Below are 27,562 nucleotides of genomic sequence, written 5' to 3' on the forward strand. Positions count from 1 at the left end.
TATCCTAAGGGTAGAGCTCGCTTCCTAAGGCCCACTTGTCTTCACGGTGAATTTTGCAGTGAATGAAACAAACTGTGTCACCTATACCATGGAAGGGAACTCCAAAGGACTCCAGAGAGTGAGCAATGATGGAACAGAGAAGAGAAGAGGAAGATGGGGCTGAGATGGGTGTTAAAATACACTTTAGGGAGGAATTGACCCTTAAACTGAAGTTTGACCAATGATGGAATTTCATCATGGAAGGTTGAAGGAAATCCATTCAGAACGGAGGGAGTGGAGACCCTGCAGGTGGTTTGAAACCATCTGGCATGCTTGGGGACCTGCCAGGAGATCAACAAGGCTGAAAGACAGCCTACCAAGGGAGGAGGTGAGTGATGGCCAAAAAGGTGAGATGGGGTCCAAATCTCAGATGGCTTTCTGCACCATAGGCAACAATTCAGACTTTTTCCCTGAAAGCCACGAGAAACCACTGCAGAGTTTTAGACTGTGGAAAAACTCCTAGATTTGCATTCTGGAAGGATCTCAGGCAGCAGTCTGGAGAATAAAATAGGGGAGGAGGATCCTAGTTGGAGGAACCAGATAGAAGACTACTGGAAACAACCAGGAAAGAAGTGAGATGGGGCTGAGTGAAGGACATACCACTTAGAATGAGATCACCAGGTGGACTCAAAAACTATTTAAAGAATTTATAGGACTTAGTAACCAACTGCAGAACGAGGAAGAGGTAAGGCTAGGATAATTTTTATGTTTCCAGTCTGGGCAACTGGGAATGTGGTGGTTTCAGCATGCAAGATAAAATATGCAGAAAAGGAGCAAGACCTACTACTTATATTCTCTCTGGGACTTATATTTAAGAAGGGTGATCCTTTAAAAATTAGATATGATCATGACATTCTTGTACTTACACTGATATGTAAGCCATATCAGTATTTGTCTGTTTCAGTCTAACTCGACACTTACCACTTTCCTTCTTTCCTCCCTCCATCCCTCTCTTCCCCTCCCCCCATAAAAAAGAGGGAGGTCAGCACTAGTTTTTAACTACTATAAATTGGACTTTTAATTTACTTTTAATTTTTTTTAAGACACAGATTAAAACCTGTCCACCATGCCATCATTTCACATGATCACTGTAGAAATTCTAGTTCCTTGCTAAAATGGAAATAAAGTCCAATGTGCCCAAGCTTTCTACCACTTAATAACCACACCGATGACACAGTATGAGCTTGGGAAAGGATCCTCTTCAAGACATAGTTTAAAAAGTATTACTAGAATTTTAACTGTCAGAATAATATTGACCCAAGATGACTTCTTTCTTTCATTTTTGCCTCTTTTACTATTGGTGTCGGTGCATTTCTTAGAGATTCGCATGAGGCACCTCAGGAGGCTATTTTCAAGTACTGTGCTATTTTAGATGACAATGCTTTTCATATTGCTTTCTTCAGGGCCCTAGGGAGTAGTGCTGCTTCAGGGAGCCAAAGGCCACCAAAAACCAACAAAAACTGCCTTGTGAATAACAGTGTTATGGAGAGATTCTGAGGACCGCTTCATCAGAGCCTCCCTCTTCTTCAGAATTGAGCAAATACTACACAGCAGGTACCGTACTAAGTACCAAGGATACACTCTTAAGCAAAAACAAAGTTTCCATTCTTATCCAGATTACAGAATGGACAGGCCTTAAGCAGGTAATCACCACAACAGCAAAAGTGTAACTATCATTCCAAGAAATGCAAAAAATGGAAAGGCTCTCAGTGCCATGAGAGCAGGGTGACCTGGACTTGTCTTAAACTTTAGTAGATGAAATGACATTTGCTGAATTCTGAATGTTGAACAGAAGTTAACTAAGGTGGGGGTGGAAATGGAGGAGGTATTCTTAGGCTCTCTTATGTCATAAATATGGTAGGCACTTCATAAATACTTGCTGACTGAAAAGATGAATTGACCCTGTTCCTCTCAATAGGGCAAATCGAATGTCAGGAAGATTTTTCCCGAAATAAACCACTGGAGAGGGTTTAGGTCAATCTTGTTCTCTTTACTGTTTTTTCTATATGGCTTGATGGAGGATTTTAGTTTTTTGTCGTTGGGTTTTTTTTGTTTTTTCTTTTTTTTTGGTCAGGAGAAGTGGAAAAATGTAACATCAGCAGCTGCCACGACAGTAATAACTGTGTGCACAGGATTGAAACACACCCTACATGAACTAATTTCCTGTTAGTCACTAATATTTTTTGAGCACCTACCAATGATGATTTGGTGAAGGGAGATGGGAGTGTGACTGACTAGAAATTTGATAAGCTATAATCAGAGTGACCCCAAGTACTGGGCATAAGTTTAGGAATGTATCTGACTTTAGCAAATTGACAGTAGGCTTATTATCTAACATTTATTGAGTTCTTACATGCCATACACTGTCCTAAGCACACTGTAAGTGTCATCTTTCTTAATTAGCAAGGTAGTCATGTGAGTTGGATACTATTATTAGCTCATATTTTGTATGAGGAAACTAGAGCTTAGAGAGGCTAATGGGTCCAAGTTCACACAAGCAGAAAATCTAACAGACATTTGAATCAGGTCTGGGTGGCCCTAGAACCTCACATTTTGTAACTCAACCACCATGCCTCCCTCCCAAAAGATGGTGTGCCTGCTGTCACCTGCAGATTTTACACCACGGTTGCAAACAACAGATATAGTATGCCACTGCCCACACAACATTGCCTTTTAAACTTCTCGAGTCCCTTTACTTCTCACTGAAATGTTTTTGCTGTCCAGTGTCTTAGACTTTTGTTTCCAAAAGAGCTTTTCCCCCCCTTTTAAAAAATGTGCCAGCTATTGCCATTTTCTATTTTGTATATCTATCCAACAATTATTTTAAAAAGATGTGCAAACCACTGTTCCAGTTACAGTGATGAGCAAGGCAGAAAAGTCCCTCCCATTCCGGAACACACATTCCTTTGGGGAGGGGGACAAGGAGAGTCAGAAAATAAACAATAAATACAGTCTGTGTTAAGTAACATAAAAATTAAACAAAATGGCATGAAAGAGAATTATTGGAAGAAAGGAACCAGTTTACATGCAGGTAGTTGAGGAAGCCACACTGATAGCGGTTTCTGAGGGTTGAGAGACTGAGGTGTGAAGCATTGTCAAGAGAGGTTTAGAAGAGCATTCCAGCACATGGAAGAGGAAAGAAAATGAGTATCTGTATCTATATCTATGTGTGTGTCTGTTTGACTCTTTGGGACCCCATGGACTGTAGCCCCCCAGACTCCCTCCTCTGTCACAGGAATTTTCCAGGCAAGAGTACGGGAGCAGGTTGCCATTTCCTACTCTAAGGGATCTTCTGACTCAGGAACGGAACCTGGTCTCTTGCGTCTCCTGCGTTGACAGGTGGACTCTTACCACTGTGCTACCTGGGAAGCCCACTTCTATATCTATATCCATATGTGTATGTGTGTGCATACATACACACACACATATATATATTCATCTCTTCATCACCAAAGTTCCAATATCTGGGGGAAAGCTGATGAATAAGGGGTAAGCATTTTCCTTTGAGAATGACAGCAGTGGAAGGAACAGTCTTTGGTTAGGGTCCCAGCATTCAGGACATTCAAATTTGTCTTACAGTTTTCTGTTTTTTGGGTGAAGTCCCCTCTGAATCCTGAAGTTTCTTCAGCTGCAAATAATAAAAGCTGCTTTAACTCATTCCCACATAAAGTGAATCAGTACAGGGAACTGGGTGAATAAAAATCTCTGAAAGGTTGAAGGAACGGCCTCTAGGCTGAGCTCCCAGCAATGAATCCCACCACAGGATCAGCTTCCTAAGGGAACTGCTGTAAGGGAGCTGCTACTTCTGGTACAATAGTAAACCAAGATACCAGGGAGTCACTGCACCCCCGGGGTCCAGGACTGACTGTCTCAGGGTGAATGGAAACTTACGGAATTCATGCCCTATATTCTGTCTCTCCAAATCCATGGTGTCCAGGACAAGACACCAGGACCCCTGCTACCATGGCACTGTCCACCAGACAAAACGGCAGAAGTCGGGCCTCCTCCTCCATCTGGACTTCCACAGGCTGGCCAGCTGCATCTGCTTGGCAGAGCTAAGCAGTGTACAGGACCCAGGCTGTAACAGGGCCTGGGAAACTGACATCTTCAATTTCCTAATGTGTAGCAAGTGATACGGCATGTTTAGTTCAGTTCAGTCGCTCAGTCATGGCTGACTTTTTGTGACCCCCATGAACTGCAGCACACCAGGCTTCCCTGTCAATCACCAACTCCTGGAGCTTACTCAAATTCATGTCCATTGAGTCGGTGATGCAATCCAACCATCTCACCCTCTGTTGTCCCCTTTTCCTCCTGCCTACTATCTTTCTCAGCATCAGGGGCTTCCCAATGAGTCAGCTCTTCTCATCAGGTAGCCAAAGTATTGGAGTTTGAGCTTCAGCATCAGTCCTTCCAGTGAATATTCAGGACTGATCTCCTTTGGGATTGACTGGTTTGATCTCCTTGCAGTCCGAGGGACTCTCAAGAGTCTTCTCCAACACCACAGTTCAAAAGCATCAATTCTTTGGCACTCAGTTTCTTTATGGTCCAACTCTCAAATACATACATGACTATTGGAAAAACCATAGCTTTGACTAGATGGACCTTTGACAGCAAAGTAATGTCTTTGCTTTTTAATATGCTGTCTAGGTTGGTCATAGCTTCTCTTTCAAGGAGCAAGTGTCTTTTAATTTCATGGCTGCAGTCACTGTTCACAGTGATTTTGGAGCCCAAGAAAATAAAGTCTGTTACTGTTTCCATTGTTTCCCCACCTACTTGCCATGAAGTGATGGGATCAGATGCCATGATCTTAGTTTTTGAATGCTGAGTTTTAAGCCAGCTTTTTCACTTTCCTCTTTTCCTTTCATCAAGAGGCTCTTTAGTTTCTCTTCGCTTTCTGCCATAAGGGTGGTGTCATCTGCATATCTGAGGTTATTGATATTTCTCCCGGCAATCTTGATTTGAGCTTGTGCTTCATCCAACCTGGCATTTCGCACAATGTACTCTGCATGTAAGTTAAATAAGCAGGGTGACAAAATACAGCCTTGATGTACTCCTTTCCCAATTTGGAACTGATCTGTTGTTCTATGTCCGGTTCTAACTGTTGCTTCTTGACCCGCATACAGATTTCTCAGGAGACAGGTGAAGTGGTCTAGTATTCCCATCTCTTTAAGAATTTTCTGCAGTTTGTTGTGATCCACACAGTCAAAGGCTTTGGGGTAATCAGTGAAGCAGGAGTGCAATTCTCTTGTTTTTTCTAGGATCCAACGGATACTGGAAATTGATCTCTGGTTCCTTTGCCTTTTCTAAATCCGGCTTGAACATCCGGAAGTTCTCAATTCATGTACTGCTGAAGCCTAGCCTGGAGAATTTTGAGCATTACTTTGTTAGCGTGTGAGATGAGCGCAATTGTGTGGTAGTTTGAACATTCTTTGCCATTGCCTTTCTTTGGGATGAGAATGAAAATTGACCTTTTCCAGTCCTGTGGCCACTGCCAAGTTTTCCAAATTTGCTGGCATATTGAGTGTAGCACTTTCACAGCATCATCTTTTAGGATTTGAAATAGCTCAACTGGAATTCCATCACTTCCAGTAGCTTTGTTTTTAGTGATGCTTCCTAAGGCCCACTTGGACTTTGCATTCCAGGATGTCTGGCTCTAGGTGAGTGATCACACCATTGTGATTATCTGGGTCATTAAGATCTTTTGTTACAGGGAGCTGTAATGGAGCTGAGTGAGCCCATCTATTTACCTGCAATAACCTCAATTGAGAATCTTGATACTGAAGTAGCACTGTTTGCCTCAGACTTTTCTGTTTCCTGAAAACCCCATGGGACAATTGTTTACCCTAGGAGGTGCCCAGGCTTGAAGGTCCCTATAAATCCTTCAAAAGGGCTGAAATTGAAAACAGGACTAAGCAGCTAATAATAATAATGATACTTACTACCTTACGTGATTAAGAGTTCCATCTCTGAAGTCACTCAGACATAGGCTTGAATCCCAGCTCCTCCCCTTAGCCAGCTTCCTCTATTATCCAGCACTTTCCAAGAATTTTGTGATGAGGTAAATGCACTATGTCTACTCTTGAGTGGTGGTCACTGGCCATGCATCATTTCTGAGTACTTGATAATGTGACAAAATAACTGGATTTTAAATTGTATTTATGTTTTAATTAATTGACATTTAAATAGTTAGCTTATTTTAAAAACCACTTTACTGAGCTATGATTGACATATAAAAACTGTACATGTTTAATGTATACCACTTGATGAGTTTATAGATAAGTAGTATATACCTGTCAAACCATCACAATTTGGCATAAATTTATCCATCACCTCCGAAAGTCTCCTCCTGCCCTTTCCCTCTTATTACATGATGATGATAAAAACAATATAACGCCTACCTTCTTAGCAACTTTGTAAATATACACTAAAGTATAGCCATATTGTTTCCCATAGTAGCTGAACCATTTAAACTCAAATAGTAATATGGGACCAGTAGCTACTGTATTGGATAGCACTGTATACAATGGGGATAACAGTGGTATCTACCTCATTCATTTATTCAATGAATACTTACACAATATCTTCTATGAGCATCTACAGGTGTTGTGCTAGGGAAAAACACCCTGAAGCCTACAACCAGTAAGGCAATCAGACCCATTTAACAAGGGAACAAATAAAAGAGCTACAGTTTATAGTCAGGAGTATAAAGGAAGTAACAGAGTGGAGCTTTGCAGAATAAAAGGGGGTGAGGGGACATAGGATAAAGGAGTTCACCCACATGCTGGCTTCTCCACGACCTAACATAAAACATGAAAAAAGTGATGACTTAAGTCACAACAACTGGAACAGGACCTCTCAAAAGCAAGAAATTTAAAAATATCCCACCTTTGATCGCAACACTCTTTTAAGTTGCCCTGACACTTGAGCTTTTATTGAGGATAGAATGTTCTATATCTGTTTTTTTTTTTAAACCATTTTCTGTGGGTCTTATGCTTATGTGCTCAGATCTGTTGCCTGCCATGCCCCTGTCCTGCCAAGTGAGGCAGGGGGCTGGCTCCGGAAAGCCAACTCTCTTAGGGTCCAGGGTCAGTTGTCTTCCAGCAGGCTTAGTCAGTGGGAGATGCTGGTGAGAATGGCAGAATCTTCTCTCCCTTCCCTCGCTGTTTAGGCAGACATCTCCCGAAAGTTGCTGACCCTCTTCTGGGGTCTCCATCACCTACGGATACGCCTGCCTTAACTCTGTCTTCTGCTTGGTGACCGCAACTTCTGGGATCTGATTCTATCACTTTCTCCCTGCTTCTTGCCAGCCTAAGGTGGTGATGGCTTCATGCCATTGCTAATGTCTGTGTTGCCTCACTGTCCTCTGATTAGCTTCTCTGCTTCTTCTTCCCTCTCTTCTGAACATCCTGGTTGGATGTTAGATGACAGACCATCTATGATGTTGACTCAGGATTGGACCTAGGACCATACCCGAAAACAGTTTTAAGGTTTTAACTACTTCCCATGGCATCCCCTTTTGGCCCACCCCTCAGGCCTGTTGAGGTATGATATTCATTATTCCATTATGGGTGGGCATATTTGTGTTAGCAATGCAACCTTCAGAAAATTAAAATTTATTTATCAAGTCAGCTGGGCTGCAATCATTTAACAGCTGAAAAAATGTATTTAAAAGGTCTGGAATTTCTGAGTAAACATTAAACAGTCCACTGGTCATATAACATGTAGCATGTTAAATTAGTAAACTGGAAATTTTATTAGCATACTTTATACTAGTTTCTGTGTAAATAAATAAATCCAAAACTCAGTGACTTAATGCAATCAAAGTATATTTGCTGTTCTCAAAGAGTTCAATGTTGTCAGCTGGGGGTACCTGGTCTGTGTAGTTCATTTGGAAACTAGTGTTGCCCTAGATGTTGACATCAGGTAGCAGATGAGGGACAAAAGAGAGTAAAAAGGATGGCGGTGGTGTTTTAGGGACCAAAACTGGAAACAGCATACATCAACTTTGGCCACATCTCACTGGGCAGAACTCAGTCACGTGTTCCCTCTGTACACCCACCCCAGTTGCAGGAGAGCCTGAGAAGTGTAGTTTAACTTAATGCCTAGGAAGAAAAAGAAATGACTGTGGAAAATACATGGTCAATAACTACATTTCATTCTTCTTCCCACTTGTAGAATAAACTCTTCCCCACTCACTTCCTAGAATGTTATCCAAAGCTCTAAACCTGGGTGTTGGAGAAGGCGATGGCACCCTACTCCAGTACTCTTGCCTGGAAAATCCCATGGATGAAGGAGCCTGGTAGGCTGCAGTGCATGGGGTCGCTAAGAGTCGGACACGACTGAGCGACTTCACTTTCACTTTTCACTTTCACGCACTGGAGAAGGAAATGGCAACCCACTCCAGTGTTCTTGCCTGGAGAATCCCAGGGACGGGGGAGCCTGGTGGGCTGCCGTCTATGGGGTCGCGCAGAGTCGGACACAACTGAACTGACCAACTTAGCAGCAGCAGCAGACCGGGGTGATGCTCAGCCAGCTCTATTTGGTTCACATGTTCTTTTTGGTTGAGTACTTTACAAACTAAAAAGAGGAGTTGTCTGCCCCTGCTCCTTTCTTGTCCCCAAATATACACTGGCGAGCAGAGACAAAGAACTTCAGGGTCCCATCTGGAAAAGGAAGAAGTGAAAGAAAGCTGACAGTAGTCCAAAGTGGTTGGTCAGGCATTGTGACATTTCCCTCACCAGAAAGCACTAGAAAATGTCTTTTGATTGAACTCTCTTTCTCCTCTATGAGAGGCATTATCTTGTCCATATTTCTCTGTGACCCCTGGTTCCACTCTTCTGAGATTCTCTTCATTGTTCATTATCTATCCTCTGTGGCAATATCTGAAGTGGGTGACGGGGAGTAAATTATCTCTGACACTATGCAGATTTTGTAGTCTGCCTCCCTCTGATGGAAACCTGTAAGTCCAAGGCTGGTTGTTGCTTTGTACCTTTTTCTAAAATTTATTTTTGGTTGCTTTGGGTCTTCATTGCTACTCACAAGCTTTCTCTAGTTGCAGCAAGCAGAGGCTACTCTTCATCAAAGTGCGGCGCCTTCTCTTGTTACAGAGCAGGATTTCTAGAGCGAGGGCTCAGCAGTTGTGGTGCACAGGCTTAGTTGCCCTGCAGCCATGTGGAGTCTTCCCGAACCAGGGATGGAACCCATGTCCCCTGCACTGGCGGTGGATTCTTATTCCCTGTACCACCAGGGAAGTCCTGTTTTGTGCCTTGACTTGTCTTTGTCCCAGACTTCTGTTTTCTTTGGAAATATCATTTCTGCAAAAACCTAACAGACTTCCCATTGATTTCCTTCTAGACAGTTCCTATGCCACAAACTGCAGACCAAACACTGTCCCAGGTAGTGTTCTCAACATCCTTCATATATTTTTCCCCTTATCCTCATGCCTTCCTCATCTTAATGGCACCCACCTGGACGATGTCAGGATTGAAATGGAAAGCCACACCTGGGAGGTGACCTGTGCCGCGAGGTGGTGGTGACCTAGCAGTTCTCTGTTGCTCACAATTTTCTCACTCTTATTTCCTACCATTTGAGGTCTAGATGTAGTCTACTTCAAGACTTCCAATTTATGTAGTTTTTCTATTTTCTTTCACTTCCTCCTGCAAACTGCCCAAATGTGCCAGCCACTTGTGGCCAAAACGCACTAACAGTTTGATTCCTTCCAACTGCTTCTCTTGGAGCTGACAGTCAGGAAGCATATGGTTGGCCTCTCAACTGAGAATTCTTGCCAAGTTTTTGCCATGCACAGCATGCATTGCCACCTTTTCTGCCTCAGGGATCACTTTCCTTTCTTCCCACAACTGGCATGCTAAGCCAGTGCCACTTATTTTAGGTTTTCTGGATTTTTTATTTTAGGAGTTCCTGCCTTTGAATTGTGATACTGGAGAAGACTCTTGAGAGCCCCTGGGACTGCAAGGAGATCAAACCAGTCAATCCTAAAGAAAATCAACCCTGAATATTCAATGGAAGGTCGGACGCTGAAGCTTCAGTACTCTGGCGACCTGATGCAAAGAGCTGATTCACTGGAAAAGACCCTGATGCTGGGAAAGATTGAAGGCAAAAGGAGTAGAGGGTGGCAGAAGATGAGATGGTTAGATAGCATCACAGACTCAATGGACATGAGCCTGAGCAGAAGTTGAGAGATAGTGAAGGACAGGGAAGCCTCCGGTGCTGCAGTCCATGGGGTCACAAGGAGTCGGACACGACGCAGTGACTGAACAACAGCAACCCCCACATCAAGGTCCCATTTGTGGTGTTTGTTATAGTATTAATGCCAGCTGCATAAAAAGAACCTCCAAGTCTCAATACTTTAAGACAACAAACACAGTCAAGTTCATGTTTCACTCCACAGTCCTATGTAGGCGTGAGGGTGAGTGTGGAGAGGCAACTCTGAGCTGTGCAGTCAGAGGAGGCTCACAGAGGCTCTACCATCTTCAATGCATGACTCCCAAGGGTGCTCTGAGCATAGATATCCAGCCAGCAGCTGGAAGAGGAGAGACAGCACAGATGATCATACGGGCTGTTTTAGCAGTTGGGTCTGTGAGTGGTGGTGTCTCACTCTGCATACATTTCATTTGTCAGAAATCACCAATATGGCCCAAAGGCTCAGTAGGTTACATAAGTGAGTTGAATAGGAACCAGGATGAATTCAGAAACTGCAATTTCTTTCTAAAGTGAGCAGCAGCCACTCAACTCCAACTGATTATTGTTATGTGGGAATGCAGGGTTGCCAGATCTGATTTTTCTGAAGTAGCCAGAAATCCAGATTTTTATGTGAAGTCTTGTGATGTTGTCTTCCAACAACACAAGAGAAGAATCTACACATGGACATCACCAGATAGTCAACACCAAAATAAGACTGATTATATTCTTTGCAGCCAAAGATGGAGAAGCTCTATACAGTCAGCAAAAACAAGACCAGGAGCTGACTGTGGCTCAGATCATGAACTCCTTATTGCCAAATTCAGATTTAAATTGAAGAAAGTAGGGAAAACCACTAGACCATTCACGTATGACCTAAATAAAATCCCTTATGATTATATAGTGGAAGTGGGAAATAGATTTAAGGGACTAGATCCGATAGACAGAGTGCCTGATGAACTGTGGACGTAGGTTCGTGACACTGTACAGGAGACAGGGATCAAGACCATCCCCAAGAGAAAGAAATGCAGAAAAGCAAAATGGCTGTCTGAGGAGGCCTTACAAATAGCTGTGAAAAGAAGAGTAGTGAAAAGCAAAGGAGAAAAGGAAAGATATACCCATATGAATGCAGAGTTCCAAAGAACAGCAAAGAGAGATAAGAAAGCCTTCCTGAGTGATCAGTGCAAAGAAATAGAGGAAAACAACAGAATGGGAAAGACTAGCAATCTCTTCAAGAAAATAAGAGATACCAAGGGAATATTTCATGCAAAGATGGGCACAATAAAGGACAGAAATGGTATGGACCTAACATAAGCAGAAGATATTAAGAAGAGGTGGCAAGAATACATAGAAGAACTATACAAAGAAGATCTTCACGACCCAGATAATCACTATGGTATGATCACTCACCTAGAGCCAGACATCCTGGAATGTGAAGTCAAGTGGGCCACAGGAGGCATCACTATGAACAAAGCTAGTGAAGGTGATGGAATTCCAGTTGAGCTATTTCAAATCCTAAAAGATGACGCTGTGAAAGTGCTGCACTCAGTATGTCAGCAAATTTGGAAAATTCACCAGTGGCCACAGGACTGGAAAAGGTCAATGTTCATTCCAATCCCAAAGAAAGGCAATGCTAAAGAATGCTTAAACTACCACACAATTGCATTCATCTCACACGCTAGTAAAGTAATGCTCAAAATTCTCCAAGCCAGCCTTCAACAGTACGTGAACTGTGAACTTCCAGATGTTCAAGCTGGATTTAGAAAAGGCAGAGGAACCAGAGATCAAATTGCCATCATCTGTTGGATCATCAAAAAAGCAAGAGAGTTCCAGAAAAACATCTACTTCTGCTTTACTGACTATGCCAAAGCCTTTGACTGTGTGGATCATACCACAAATCTGTATGCAGATCAGGAAGGAACAGTTAGATTTGGACAAGAAACAACAGACTGGTTCCAAACAGGGAAAGGAGTACATCAAGGCTGTATATTGGCACCCTGCTTATTTAACTTATATGCAGAGTACATCATGAGAAATGCTGGGCTGGATGAAGCACAAGCTGGAATCAAGATTGCCGGGAGAAATATCAGTAACCTCAGATATGCATATGACACCACTCTTACGGCTGAAAGCAAAGAAGAACTAAAGAGCCTCCTGTTCAACGTGAAAGAGGAGAGTGAAAAAGTTGGCCTAAAGCTTTAAACTAAGATCATGGCATCTGGTCCCATTACTTCATGGCATATAGATGGGAAAACAGTGACAGACTTTATTTTTTGGGGCTCCAAAATCACTGCAAATAGTGACTGCAGCCATGAAATTAAAAGACACTTACTCCTTGGAAGAAAAGCTATGACCAACCTAGATAGCATATTAAAAAGCAGAGGCATTACTTTGCCAATAAAGTACATAGTCAAGGCTATGGTTTTTCCAGTAGTCATGTATGGATGTGATAGTTAGACTATCAAGAAGACTGAGCACTGAAGAATTGATGCTTTTGAACTGTGGTATTGGAGAAGACTCTTGAGAGTCCCTCGGACTGCAAGGAGATCCAACTAGTCCATCCAAAAGGAAATCAGTCCTGAAGATTCACTGGAAGGACTGATGTTGAAGCTGAAACTCCAATACTTTGGCCACCTGATGCGAAGAACTGACTCATTGGAAAAGACCTTGATGCTGGCAAAGATTGAAGGCGTGAGGAGAATGGGACGACAGAGGATGAGATGGTTGGATGGCATCACTGACACGATGGACATGAGTTTGAGTAAACTCTGGGAGTTGGTGATGGACAGGCAGGCGTGGCGTTCTGCAGTCCATGTGGTCACAAAGAGTTGGACACAACTGAGTGACTGAACTGAACTGTGATGTTTAAATGTTCATGTGGTAGACATTCCCTGAGATGGTCTCCAATGATCTTCTGACCATAACAGTTATGTCCTTGTGTAGTCACTTACACCAAGTGTGCCATTGTGTCACAGCTGGTCTGAGTGACCCAATAAAATATGAAGTGATTGATTATATGTGACCTACTTCCAAGACAAGGTCATAAGACATATGAAAGACTATCTTGCTTTCTCTGGAATTACACACCCTGGGGGAGGTCAGCCACTGTGGAATGAGGACACTCAGGCAGTCTGTGAAGAAGCCTACATGGGTTTACTGATAGCTCCCATCAAGAGTCGTACCATTTTGCCCACCATGCGAGGGTGCCACCTTGATCAATCATCTGTCTCCAATCGAGCCTTCAGATGATACAGCTGCTGCCAATATTACATCTGCAACCTCATGGGAGACTGTGAGCTAGGACCATCCAGCAAAGACTCTGAGTTAATAGATTCTTATTTCTTTTTTCCTTACTGTTGTTTTAAGCCACTAATTTTTTGGCATTTTGCTGCTCAGCAATGGATCACTAATAATGGTCATAAGTCATATTTTACATTTTTTTAATACTTTTATTTATTTGGCTGTGCCGGGTCTTTGTTGCTACATGGACTTTTCCCTAGCTGTGGTGTGGTGTCTCCCAGCCTCTAGACCACAGATTCACTAATTGTGGCGCATGGGCTTAGTTGCTCCCCAGCATGTGGGATCTTCCTGGATCAGGAATCAAACCCATGTCTCCTGCATAGCAGGTAGATTCTTTACCACTGAGCTACCAGGGAAGCCCCATTTAAAATTTTTTTAAAAAAATTTAAACATTGCATATCAAAAAATTCCTTCTACTGAATTCAGGTTACCAATTTATAACATCTATAGGGTATGCAAGAAACAGGGGGCTCCCTTTTTGTGATTCTTGCTTGCTTTGAACTTTTCAAGCATGATAAATCTAAGAGGGAAAATGATTTAATTAACTGAATTACTTTTGCCAGATTCAGTAAGACTGAAGCTATTCCACTATTTACTGGTTATGAGACCTTGGAAAATTTACTTAACCTCTTTTGACTACAATTCCCTTAACTGGAAGAAAGGAATAACAACAGAAGTACTTCTCAGGGCAGGGGAGAAAATTGTGAAATACTTTGAAATAAGAAAAAATTAGTGGGTGTCCTATCTGTTAATCTATTAAAAGTTTACTCTCTGCATTTCATTGGCTTTGAGTTATTTTACAACTCTACAATTTGTAGAAAACAGAGTAATGCAAATGTTCTTACACATAGAAATGCACATTGTGTCCAGGGGTATGCCACCCCTTACTGTCCCATGGATAAAGATCAGTTTTACACCAATAAAGTAAGTGCATTTAAGCATTCCTGATGGCTTAATGTATTTGCTCTTTGGATTCTCATTTGGACTGGCTGCAACATCTTAGTTATTATATCATTAATTAAATTAATAAAACCAGAGACACATTTATATTTGTGAGTCATGACTCAACTTAAAAAAACTTATCCTTCAACAAATTTCAGAGTGTTATTACGATGAATAAATTAATTAATGCATGTAAAGCCCTTGGCACCATGACTGGCATAGAACTTATAATGCTAAGGAAGAGGGTAGTGAAGATGCAAAGATGTGAGGTCACCAATTTAGGTGAGACAAAGTTCTCTTAGTCTACCTTCTCTACAGATTCCTTTTTCTTTTTTTAAAATTTACTATTTATTTATTTGGCTGTGCCAGGTCTCTTAGTTGCAGCATGTGGGATTCAGCTCCCTGACCAGGGACTGAACCTGGCCCTCCTGCATTGGGAGTGAGAAGTCTTCTCTACTGGACTACCAGGAAAGTCTCTTCCATTCCTGATTTCTAAAAAGAATAATCAGAGAAAATAACTTTGCAAATCAACAAAATGGCAGTCAAAATGCTAACCAACACAGTTGCTGCTGCTAAGTCGCTTCAGCTGTGTCCAACTCTGTGTGACCCCATAGACAGCAGCCCACCAGGCTCCCCCGTCCCTGGGATTCTCCAGGCAAGAACACTGGGGTGGGTTGCCATTTCCTTCTCCAATGCATGTAAGTGAAAAGTGAAAGTGAAGTCGCTCAGTCATGTCCAACTCTCAGGGACCCCATGGACTGCAGCCCACCAGGCTCCTCCGTCTGTGGGATTTTCCAGGCAAGAGGACTGGAGTGGGGTGCTACTGCCTTCTCCGAACCAACACAGTAATTACACAAGAATTCCAAACACTTATCTCACCTATCCTATCCCAGTGAGAAAGATAATACAATACCAACTTTAACAGTTGTTGAGAAGGCTCGTGAAAGTAATATACATGGAGGGGACTGTGAATGAGCCAGAAAGGGTGTTAATCTGAGAACAGATTTAGAAAGCACACTTCTGAGAGTTCTTTCAATTCTCTGCCTCCTGGTATGTAACTGAAATGCCTTAAGTGGGCCAGGTATAAGAAATAGCTCTATCAATTTTTGTTTCAGATATTTAATAAAGAGAAAACACATTTTCTTACACTGCCAACTGAAATTTGTCACTTGCCATCTGCCTCTGCAAAGATTAGGTCACTAGCCACCACAGTTGCTGACCTACACCCCCTGCAAAGAGTTCAGGGAATGAGGCACTCTGTGCTCCGGGGAAAAACTCGCAGAATAGGCCTTCAGATAGTTATGTTAGGTAGTTAGAATAGGGAAAAGGAGTCCAAAATGGCGGTGGCTAAAAGACAAGGAAGGGAAAAGCCCACAAAAATAGAACAAAGGAAGGTCCGAGAACCTGAGTGAGAACCTCAGGTAAAACAAACAATGCTCCTGCCTAAGCCCAATTTGCATAGGAAAGGCCCAGGGACAGAGAAACATATAAAAAGAGGAGCCAAAGCCCTCTTCTCTCTCTCTCCTGCACGATGGGACGCTCTTCTCTTCCCGTCTTTGGATTGACGTACCCTCACACCTCGAAGATGGATTTTCCTGCTATCATCTAAATAAAATAGAGCTGTAACACTGATTTATTTAAGAGCTATAACACTGGTCTGTCCAAGACCCAAGAACTGTGACCCGCTGAGGGGGCTTTAATGTCCGTCACTCCAAATTTTTGTTGTGACGAGACAAAGAACCGAGGAGCATACACTTGCCTGACAATTAGATATTTTCAGAAGATTTTATGAGCTCAATTGCTTGCATCTGCTCATATCTAGAAAAGCACTAAAATAATTAATGGAGACATCTCCTCCTCTTGACGAGCACTAACCTTCTTGTGACCAGCAGTAACCTTCTGCCAAAATGTGTGCTTCTTGCACATATCACCCCCACCTCCCAAATCACATATATACAGACCTCCCCCTTTACCTCTTCAGAGCAGTTTCTTAAAGTTACCCGAGAGACTGTCTCCCAGGTTATAGTCTTCAATTTGCCCCCCCAAAAACTTAACTTCACAACACTCCCCTTGTGCATTTTTTTCAGTCGACACTAGGAAGTGAACAAACCTGATGATAATTGGAAACAAATACTCTGGCTTAGCATCAGAGAAGCAATATGAAATGGAATGATGAACTGGAAGTTGGGGGCCACTCCAGTCAAATGATGCCACCCAGGAATTCAGGCCTCGGTTTTGTAAGAGCAACAAGAATCTCAGTTATTATGGGATATTTCTTAGCTCAAGCAATTAACTAAGCACCCAAATCAGGCAATCAAGACACATCTACCATTTCTTTGTGACCTCTGACTTAGGCCATGATGTTCTGGATGTGCTCTCTAGGTGGCAACTACTTGTTGGTGACACTCATCAGAAGTTTCTTATCCTGGTTTGAAGTCTTATTTTCTGGCATGAGTAGGAGATGAAATGCCAGAGAACTGCTGATCATGTTTGCTTATCGGACTGGGGTTGCTGGTCGTCAACGAAGAGAAAGAGTAAGTAATATCCGTGGCTCTGCTGTCAACCACTGGATGCTTTATTTTGCCATTGCACTTCGCTTTTTCATCATAATATGTAAACGTGGGGAGAAAGGGTTCTAAGTATGTTCATCCTTTCAGGAAGCTTGTGAAAAAGTGAAAGTGTTAGTCACTCAGTAGAGTCCGACTCTTTGAGACTCCATGGACTGTAGTCCATCAGGCTCCTCTGTCCATGAAATTCTCCAGGCAAGAATACTGGAGTGTTGTAGCCATTCCCTTCTCCATGGGATCTTCCTGACTCAGGGATCGAACCCACATCTCCTGCGCTGAAGGCAGATTCTTTACCATCTGAACCACCAGGGTAGTGCAGGAAGCTTGTATTGTAGTAGAAAACAGACAACTCTGGAGTCATATAGACACAGATTTGAGTCCCAGCTGCAGTGCTTAAGAGCTAACTGACCATGGATACTTTACTTAACACCGCTGAGCCTTGGGTTTCCTCACTTATAATAAGAGAATAAAAGCTGCATACAGAACAAGGCTCCTTCAGTCTGACTTTTCTGCCATCTTCAGTGTGTGTCTTTCTGCCCCTAGGTTGCAACGTGGCTGTTGCCAAACAAGCCAAACAAGCATTGCTTCTGAGTTCCAGGCAGGAAAATGGAGAGTGAAGGTTAAAAGGCACATGTCAGCTATGTCTCTTTTATCAAAATTCAGTAGCTTCCTAGAAGTCATATCTAGCAGATTTTTGTTACTGGTCATATTAGCCACCTCTGGTTGCAAAGGAACTTGGGAAATAAATTTTTTTAGCTGAGCACATTTCCACTTACTCATAAAGCAGAATTCTCCTGTGAAAGGGAGATTGGCTATTGGGTTAAAAAAAAAAAACAACCACCCAGTGATATCTGCCAAAGTGCTCAATAATCCTGGATATTATGTTTATATTAGTTTTAATCTCAGCGAGTATATTTCCTTTGTCATCATATCCAAAGGGCTGAGCATATAGTGTGTGTGTGTGTATTCAATCTTGCTTCTTGCCCATTTAACTGGTACATCCGAAGTACACTCTTCCCAGTTAGACTTAACAGAAGGCTAAAAATTAAAAAGAAAGAAAAAAAGGCACTTCTTCCATAAGTATCTATGCCAAGAAAGTACCTTTGTTGTTTTTTTTCTGAAGATGAACCATTACCACTATGATAATAGCTAAAATTTACTGAGCATTTATGGTATGACAGAGACTGTGCAAAGTTTTTCTATTCATTATAACCATCATAAAAACTCTATCAAGTGGACTCCATCATCCCTACTTTACCAGTGAGGGAACTGATGCTCAGAGCGGTTAGTTGGCTTAAGATCACACAGCTAATACACACTGGAGCCACTATTTGAAGGTGGATCTGTCTGACTGCAAAATTCCTGTTCTCATTTTAGAGTATCAATTATACTGGCAGGTTGTGAGATGTTCCTCACCTACATTTGGAAACTCTTTCCAAACTTTATTCTAAAGCCCAAATCTTGGATCTCACCATTTGGCCAATGCCACAATAATAACTGATGTAAGTAAAATCCATCAATGGATTGTTGAATTAGTGAGGTAAAGTTTGATGAAAAACAGGATAGATGCATATTTCAAAAGTATCTCCACATGAGAAACTCGATTATAAAAATAGTAACTTCACAGTGCAGAAAGCAGGCTCACATCACCGTAACCAAGTAATCAAAGTTAACATCACTAGTAATGAGACAGAGCAGTATCATGTGACGCCTGAAATGATGCCCTGAGAAGCGCACAGCGTTACAGTGTTCCTGCCAAAAATGCACAAGCTAAATTTAATCATAAGGACATCAGACCCAACTTGAAGGACATTCTACAAAGTAACTGGCTAGTATCGCCCAAAAGTATCAATGTCATGAAAGACAAAAGAAAATTGAGGAAGTGTCTTAGCCTGAAGAAGACAGAAAAATATGACAACTAAATGTAATGTATGATCCTGGATTGGATCCAGGACCAGAAAAAAAATAATCAGTGTGACAATTAGGGAAATTTGAATAATATCTGTGTATCTGTTAATAGCATGGTTAAGAAAATTTTCTATTGTCATAATTGTACTATCATTATGCATTGTGAACATTTGGAAGCTGGGTGAAGGATATATGAGAACTTATTTTTGGTTCTTGGTGACTTTTTCTTGCACCATTTTTTATAAGTTTTAAATTACTTTAAAATTGGAAATTAAGAAAAACCTGACCTACCCAGTTCACCTGTTAAAGGTGTTTACTTATCAAAATTATGTCTGAACTGCAAGTATGTCTCCACCAGCTTTCTCCTCTGCTCTGTGTTCTGTCTCTAAGAGGCTGCCCTGTTCTTTGTCCAGATGGTGCCAGGCTCAGTGGCGCCAGATCTGAGAACTATTCACACCCCAGATAGCATACATTTGTATATTCATTATGACAAATTTCTGGCAAATGAAAGGAAAATGTTTTGTGCTAACAAAAATGAAGTACTGTGAGTTTATCATGATATGGAGGTAAAGTGTCTTGGGAAGGGTATTTTTTTGTTCTAATTCACAGTGTGGGTTATCAGTGGTCCTGCTGTCTGTTTCCTTCAAAGTCACCACCAGGGTACAGCCTCTTCTTGTCCAGATTAGATCTAGTCATAGGCCATCTCCTGGTGGAGGGATATCCCCTTTCCTTCTCTCTCCTTCAGCTGCAAAAAAGAACCTTCTCTCAGATTTTCAAATATCCCGAGGCGCGACACCCTCAGCTGGCAGCGGGTGGGCTACACTGACCAGCCCATTAGTAAAGAGGAGCTGCAGGGCTCAGGGCTGTGAGATGAAGAGCTGATTCTCAAACTTCCCCCCAAAGGTTCCCCAACAGTAGAGGAGAGTTGTATCAGTTAGGATGCTTAGGGCTGCAAATAACTGAAAATCCAGTTGAGGCTAGCTTATACACGAAGAAATTTATTAACAGGCAGTCCAGAGCTCAAAGTGGCTGCAGGTCCTCTGCCATAAGGGCTTCCCTCCATTTCTTTGATACTCTCCTGGTTCAGTCTTCCTTTGTTTATCAGCTTTGTCTCTAGATTAGAGTCCTCACTGTGAATAAATGGCTTACAAGAGCAAATGGGACACACATTTCTTTGTTCATGTTCTACAGGAGAAAAAGACCACCTTTCACCCACTGTACCACAGAAACCTTTCCCTTCAGGCTGACTGAGGGGTCAACTGAGGTCACAGGTTCCACTCCTCTGCCAATTAACACTCCCCAAGGGAGCTGCGCCATGAATGACTGAAGCCTGAGTTCCTAAACCATTCAATGGCAAGGTGGTGGGATTACCACGAGTGGTTCAGAGTAAGCAAGACACATCCCAAAGCTGGGAATGAGGTTCAGTTCCTTTGAGTACTTGCGCCTCCTGAAGAAAAAGTGGATACTTGAATAAAAATCAGGGCTTTGTCAGGGAAAGGAATGGGAACAATTGACGTTAAGTGAATTCCTACCCCCTGTGAATCAAGAGTGTTGGCCCAGCCTGACCCTCTACAAATAGGGTGTTTCTTTGTATACCTTCTTCCTTTTTAAATGGATTATACTGCTATGGAAAATAATATGGAGGTTCCTCAAAATATTAAAAACAGAACCATCACATGATCCAGCAAACCCACTGCTGGGTGTATATCCAAAGAAGTGGAATGCAGGATCTCAAAGAGATATTTTCACACCCATGTTCCTGACACCACTGTTTACAATAACCAAGAGGTAGAAGGAACACAAATATCCACCCCCAGATGAATGGCTAAACAAAATCTGGTTTACAGGAATATTATTATCCATCCTTAAAAAAGAAGGAAATTCTATCATAAGCTACAACATGGATGAACCTTGAGAACATTATGCTAAGTGAAATAAACCAGTCACAAAAAGACAAATGTCCATTTGTCTTTGGTCACAATGGTCACAAATGACCATTACACTGCGGGTTGTGATGGCATTTCATAAATGTTCATAATTTTCTCTTCTATCACATTTCATCTAATTTTAAAAATCCTTTTCCTGCTTTATTTTAAAAATTTATTTACATTTCTTGCTCTATTTCATAATGTCTGAGCTGGGTTCATCTTAGAATGAATCTTCCAATTTTGTGGAAAATTGGTTACTTTATTTTACATATATATATTTTTTTATTTAGAGGATAATTACTTTATAATATTGTGATGGTTTTTGCCATACATCAGCAAGAATTGGCATTAGGTATACATATATCCTCTCCCTCCTGAGCCTCCCTCCCACCCCTTAGGTTGTTATAGAACACTAGCTTTGGGTTCCCTGCATCATACATGGAACTCCCACTAGCTATCTATTTTACATATGGTAATGTATATGCAGATATTTATCCTGTGGCATCCAGAAACCCTTAGCCACATTTGAGAGGAAAGGTATGGAACCCAGAGGAATGGGTTTTCTGGAAGTCAATTTCTCTAGTTAAGTGAATTGTAACACAGTCATATACATGATAGACTATTAGCCATTAAAAAGGCTTATGAAGAGTATAATTTTTAAATGGGGGAAATTCATATTTTACAATAATATGTAAAAAAGACAAAAGAGAAGTCAACGCTAACCATAACTATAAAAGAAAGAAGTAACAGGAACAATATTGGGAATTTGAAACAGATGTACAGGAAAATACCCCAAAAGAAACTGATGGAAATGTTAACAGTGGTAGTCTTTGGGTGGTAGATTTCCAGGAAAGTTTTCCTTTGAACTTTTAATTTTCTTGTTTTTTTCCCCCCCCTAATTTATAATTATTTATAAATTATAAATAATTTATAATTTATTTTGGGTGTAGAATGTTTAGTAAGGAAAAAGTGAACTGGGGTAAACATAAAAATTGTGTCTCTAAGGGACTCACTTATTAAAACATAAACATCATGACCACTATTCTGGCTGTTCAGAGAAATTACACTACCACCCATACCCCCCCTTTGTTATTTTTAATGTGTTTTTGACAGTTCAGGTCAGCATAAAATTACTCCTGTAAACATAAAAATAACCATAGGTCCAAAATTAGGTGGCTCAGCTTTCTCTGTGATTTAATTTCTTGGCCATTTAAAGTTTTATCTCTGAGTAACAACAAACTATTCCTATTAGCATTAGAAGTAAATTAGCATTATTAGCATTGAAAGAACAAAATGCAATTCTTGGTTGTCTGAAAAAGGTTTAAAAGTCTTCCATACAAAAATATAAAATTGTTCAAAGGGATATAATTTGAAAGTCTGAAAGCAGCACATTTATGTGTAAAAAAGTCATTTTGTTTTAACTCTCCCTTATGTAACTCACATACTAAAATTTGAGAGGAGGCTGAGTTTGTTCCATGTAAGTGCTCTTTAATAGTATCGTCATTCTGTTTCTTCTAAGTGCAGCTTTACATAAGCATCCCTATGTGGAAATTCCAAGGTCAGAATAATTTAGATTCTCTCCTGGGGACACACTGTTTATCTCGTGTAAGATGACGGAATGTCCCTGTAGTGAGATGGGTTCGGACTGCAGACTCTGCTAAGACTCAAGTCCCTGGATGTGGTCCAGTCATGATCTCTGTCAGTGTGGTCACAGGGCCGCTCTGAGCTGGCATTTGCAGCTGCTGCTCTCCCCTGCCCTGAGCACCTGCCCTGCAGAGACTGGGACTTGGTCCATCCAGGCATGTTCTAGTCAGCTGGTGTTGGTCTGCATCTTACTACTGCGGGGCTTTGGATTAATCGGTGACTTACTTTTTGTGGCAGGAAAACTTATTGAGAATCAGTTTTTTTTTATATTCTCCAGACCCCGTGCTCACCATCCCCTTTCTCAGCAGAAGACTCATGGTATTTTCCTGCCTTGGGGGTTTTTTGCACAAGGAAAGACATTGCCATGGACCACTTTTTGCTTTGTTAAAGCTCAAACTTGGCTAGCTTCTTCTATGCATTCTTAGAAAGAGAGGAGAAAGGGGCTCTTTGAGGGAAGCAAGAAGGAAGAGACAAATATACCTGTCACTAAAAGAGGAGGGAGAGGAGCCCAGAGATTTGAGTAGCTAGAGGAGGATGCTAGTGCCCAGAGAGGAAAGGTATGTGGTGAGGTGTACATTGACCTACCCCAGCCCCTCAAAGATCCTGGCCATCGCAGGTCACACAGAAGACATGGCATGTCTCATTTCAGAGGAAATTTCCTAGTACAGGAAATGGGCATCCAGCAAGCAATCATGCCGCTGGCTAAGAAAGGGCAGGGGCCGGCATCCTCCATGCTTTAGCACACTGGGCAAGAACTGGAATCCTGAGTCAGGTCCCATGAAGGAAGCCTTCAAATGGCTGGGATGTCATTTCTTGCCATTCCAGTGGAACCATGTTAGGAGTTAGATTTAATTAAATTTTAGAGAATAAAATAACTGGACATTTCTTACTCATTTGAATTTGTATGTATTTCTACTTTGGCTGTTTGAACCTCTATTTCTTCATGATATCCTGGAGATCAAACACTTGCCTCATAGCATCACTGTAAGGATTGAGTTAGGTTAAGATGGGAGGACCTGGGAAGGCAGTTGGTCATACTCACTAGGTGGTTGGTTGCTGTTGATTATCTAAAAAAAATTTTTTTCCCTTCTCTTCAAGATGGGACTGCCAGAATGAATGGCAGAAGCTGGTATCAGGACCTATGGAAGGCTTTGGGTTAGGGAAGGCAGAGGGGCAGTGATTTTAGCAGTAATAATAATTATTGCTACTTTTTTGGGGGGTCTATTAATTGGGGGCTTTTTAATATTGAGCTTTAAGTTGATTTGGGCTTTCCAGGTGGCTCAGTTGTAAAGAATCTGCCTGCCAATGCAGGAGACACAGGAGACTCAAGTTTGATCCCTGGAGCAGGAAGATTCCCTGGAGAAGGAAATGGCAACCCACTCTAGTGTCCTTGCCTGGGAAATCCCATGGACAGAGGAGCTTGGCAGGCTACAATTCATAGGGTCACAGAGTCAGCACACATGCACGCACATTAAGTTGATTTATAATATTTTCTTTTAGGTATACAGTACCTGAATTCACAATTTTAAGTTTACAATTAAAAATTCATAATTTTAAAAGATCATAATCCATTTATACTTATTATAAAATATTGGCTATATTCCCTGTGCTGTATAATATACCCTAGAGCTTCTTTTATGTATAGTAGTTTATATCTCTTAGTATCTCTTAGTACCCTAACCCTGTTCTCTATAACTGTGAGTCTTTTTTGTTGTTGTTGTTATATTCACTAGTCTCATTTTTCAGATTCCACATATAAGTAATAATATAAAATACCTGTCTTTCTCTGTCTGACTTATTTCACTAAGCCTAATGCCATTCAGGCCCATCTGCATGGTTGCAAATGGCAAAACTTCATTCTTTTTTATGGTTGAGTAGTATTCCATTCCATCCACATACTGTATCCTTTTATTCATAATGATGGACAGTATTTATTAAGAACCTGTTATGGATCAGACATTCCTGGACTATAAATCTTGTCAGAGGTTTTTCACCTGTTCTGCAGAGTTCTAAGATTTCATGGAGGGTCTCAGAAGCTGCAGTGAAGGGTCAAAAGGAGACCAATGAGTTCACATACAGGGCTGCTTCCTTGGCTTCAACTAGATCAGTCTTGCATTTACCTGATTAATACATTGATCCTCTACATGAGATTTTGTTTGAAAAGTAGTATGTCTTTTTAAAATGTTGGAAAACTTCTACAGAAATATTGGATCAAGATGGCAATCCAAAAAAAAACATGCTCATCCAGCCTTCCTCACCTGATCTAAACCCTAAAACTAACCTAAAGGATATATATCTACAGACACCTATAAATATATACATTCTATATGTCTTTAGATATATAGATATTTGAAGATCATGTTGACTTGCAAGAAGAATTTCTCTAAATGGATCAAACATTCTGCAAGAACTGTTGAAACACAGAAAACAGAACTGGGATAACACTGAAAATGGACCCACTGCCCACCATTAAAGAAGAGGGCACCTATAAATTGTGAGTCAGGCTTCAGTACTGCTCCAAGCTTAGGGAAAGGAGACACAGCGTCAGGAGGCAGTCCCAAACCAACGTTTAGGGTGATTCTGGTAGCATCCCAGCAGCAGGAACCATCAGGCAGCTCCCTTTTCTTCCTTCCATCTGTGCTACATGGCAAACAGCCAAAGTAATTCCAATGGGACCTCCTGGGGATTATAAGCAGGGTAATAACCAAGAGACGTGTGTACCCCAGAAGAAAGTGGGAGTTCCCATGCTCAGAAGACTAGCTACTGATCCACTTGGTCTGGTGGTATATCCTTCCTCTCCCTATAACCACGGGAAGCAGAAACAATGAACAGATAAGCACTCAAACATATACGCAAGGCTAAGAGACAACTGAAAATGCAAACAGACGAACAACTGAGAATCACCAAATATTTGAAGAAAAACAAAGAGGTGTCCCAGAAGGGAAGAATGGAGGGAATGAAGGGAAAGAAATATTAAAAAACCAACAGAATAAAATAGCTCATTGTCAATGAAAGACATGACACCTCCAATGAAAGAGCCCCTGAGTGCTGCTTAAAATGAATAGAAAAACAAAACAAAGCAAAACCCAGATCACATCCAGACACTTGATGGTAACATTTCAGAAAACTAAGGATAGATGACAATTTAAAAATTATCCCTAGGTAAGGAAATTAACAGCTAAAGTAAAGCATACTACTTGGGAGAAGGAGAACATCATCTATTATTATAATTTTATAAAAATTGTAGAAAACCCTGGCATAACATGTGAATAAAGTCCAAAAATAAAATCACACAAAGCCAGTTCCCAAGGTCTGGCTCACAATACCAACTCTAGTCATCTAGAGCTAGTTGTTCATCTGGCTTACATTCCAGTGGGGTGCACTTTTAAGCATGAGCCGGGCTGAGATTTCCATAATAGCACAGTTAACTCCAGGCCTCTTCCCATTAGCTCACACCTATTTCAGTGACCAATTTTGAGACTGACATGGGTACCACTGAGGACAAAGGGGCCACCCCTCACATCCCTACTTACCAAAATGGAGTTGCTGCTGTCTTTCTCTCCGTGGAGACTCTCTCTCTCTTCCATGCCATGCCTTTCCTGCACAGTGTCAGCTCGTCCCAATCCAAGAACAGTGCTGAGTGGAGAATGGGAACCAGTCTCCAGTCAGGTTACCTGTGAGTCCACGTGAAGGTGAAGGTTATTATACCTTATAAGAGCAGCTTGCAGAGAGACAGGGCATGCGATAATGGGAAATGAGGGGACCATTCTGATGGGGAAGTGGTGAGGACACAGAGAAATGAAGGCTGGTCTGGCAGAGGGGCTGCAGGGTAGTGTTTCCCCAGGGCTAGGAAGTAGAGCGGAGAAGGTAATGGCACTCCACGCCAGTATTCTTGCCCAGAAAATCCCATGGACGGAGGAGTCTGGTAGGCTGCAGTCCATGGGGTCGCAGAGTCAGATATGACTGAAGCGACTTAGCAGCAGCAGCAGCAGGGAGTAGAAGTCCTGAAGTAAAGAGGATAAGCGGAATGCAGTGTAGAAAATCAGATTTTGTCAGATCAAATAGGATTGATATGGGAAAATATAAGACAGTGTTAACTAATCTGGATAAAAGAACTGTGAACACAGTTTGATCCCTGAAGGTGTGAGGGTGTGTTTTCTTTAAATCTGTTGTATGCCTGCTACTGTATATGCTGAATGGAAAGCCTGCCATTTGTACCCCTGTAGGGCTTATAGATCAGCATCATATATACCTTCCAAAGTAAACAAAGGTTAAGAGTGATTATCACTGGCTGTAATATTGTTCTTTTAGTGTCGCTAAGTCATGTTCAACTTTTTGCAACCCCACAGACTGTAGCCCTCTAGGCTCCTCTGTCCATGGGATTTCCCCAGCAAGAACATTAGAGTAGGTTACCAGTTCCTTTTTCCGGGGATAATTCTGACCCAGTGATTGAATCTGCATCTCCTGCACTGGCAGACGGATTATTTACTGCTAAGCCACCTGGGAAGCGGTTGTAAAACTAGGAGTGAGTTAATTTTCTTCCTTATAAGTCATGCTTTTCTACAATAGCTATGTATGCCTTTTAAGAGAGAAAAGCAATGAATCTTATATTTTAAATACACAAACACTACAGAAAAATGAAAACAAAGGAGACTAGGCTATAGAGAATTGATTCACACTCATCAGGCTAACAACAGCTTTATTTATAAAGCACAATGCCAATTTTATTTATTCAGCCATGTCCAAGATCTTATGATAGCGGCCAAGGTTATACAGAGGGTTAGGATAAATCCTTGCTCACAAGGAAGATTAAATTATGGCTTATGTGGTACTTATGGAAGAGGGAGCTGAAAGAATGGTTAACAGATAGGCATGTATTAATAATTGTATTTCCTTGATGAATAAAATAAGGGCTAACTAGAGGTGTATGTATTTTATAAACGTGCAATGTAGCCTACTGTAGTATATAACATTCTCTATTCTCTGATTTAGGAAATGCTTCTTAGATGAAAATTAGGGAGATAACTCCTAGTACAT

General features: G+C 41.5%; 1 protein-coding gene across 2 annotated transcripts in view; it reads right to left on the reverse strand.

Annotated features, from left to right (window-relative positions):
* PANK1 (pantothenate kinase 1) overlaps positions 1 to 27,562 on the reverse strand; it is a 102,143-nt gene that overhangs the window by 59,106 nt on the left and 15,475 nt on the right. Inside the window, exon 3 of one of the 2 annotated variants that reach the window (XM_061162159.1) lies at positions 26,059 to 26,161. The gene's annotated coding sequence lies outside the window, so the exon portion shown is untranslated. Of the gene's footprint in view, positions 1 to 26,058; positions 26,200 to 27,562 lie in introns of both variants that reach the window. The other variant, XM_061162158.1, reaches the window with a different exon arrangement.

This window comes from Dama dama, chromosome 15 (genome assembly GCF_033118175.1).
Source record: "Dama dama isolate Ldn47 chromosome 15, ASM3311817v1, whole genome shotgun sequence".
NCBI classification, from domain to species: Eukaryota; Metazoa; Chordata; class Mammalia; order Artiodactyla; family Cervidae; genus Dama; species Dama dama.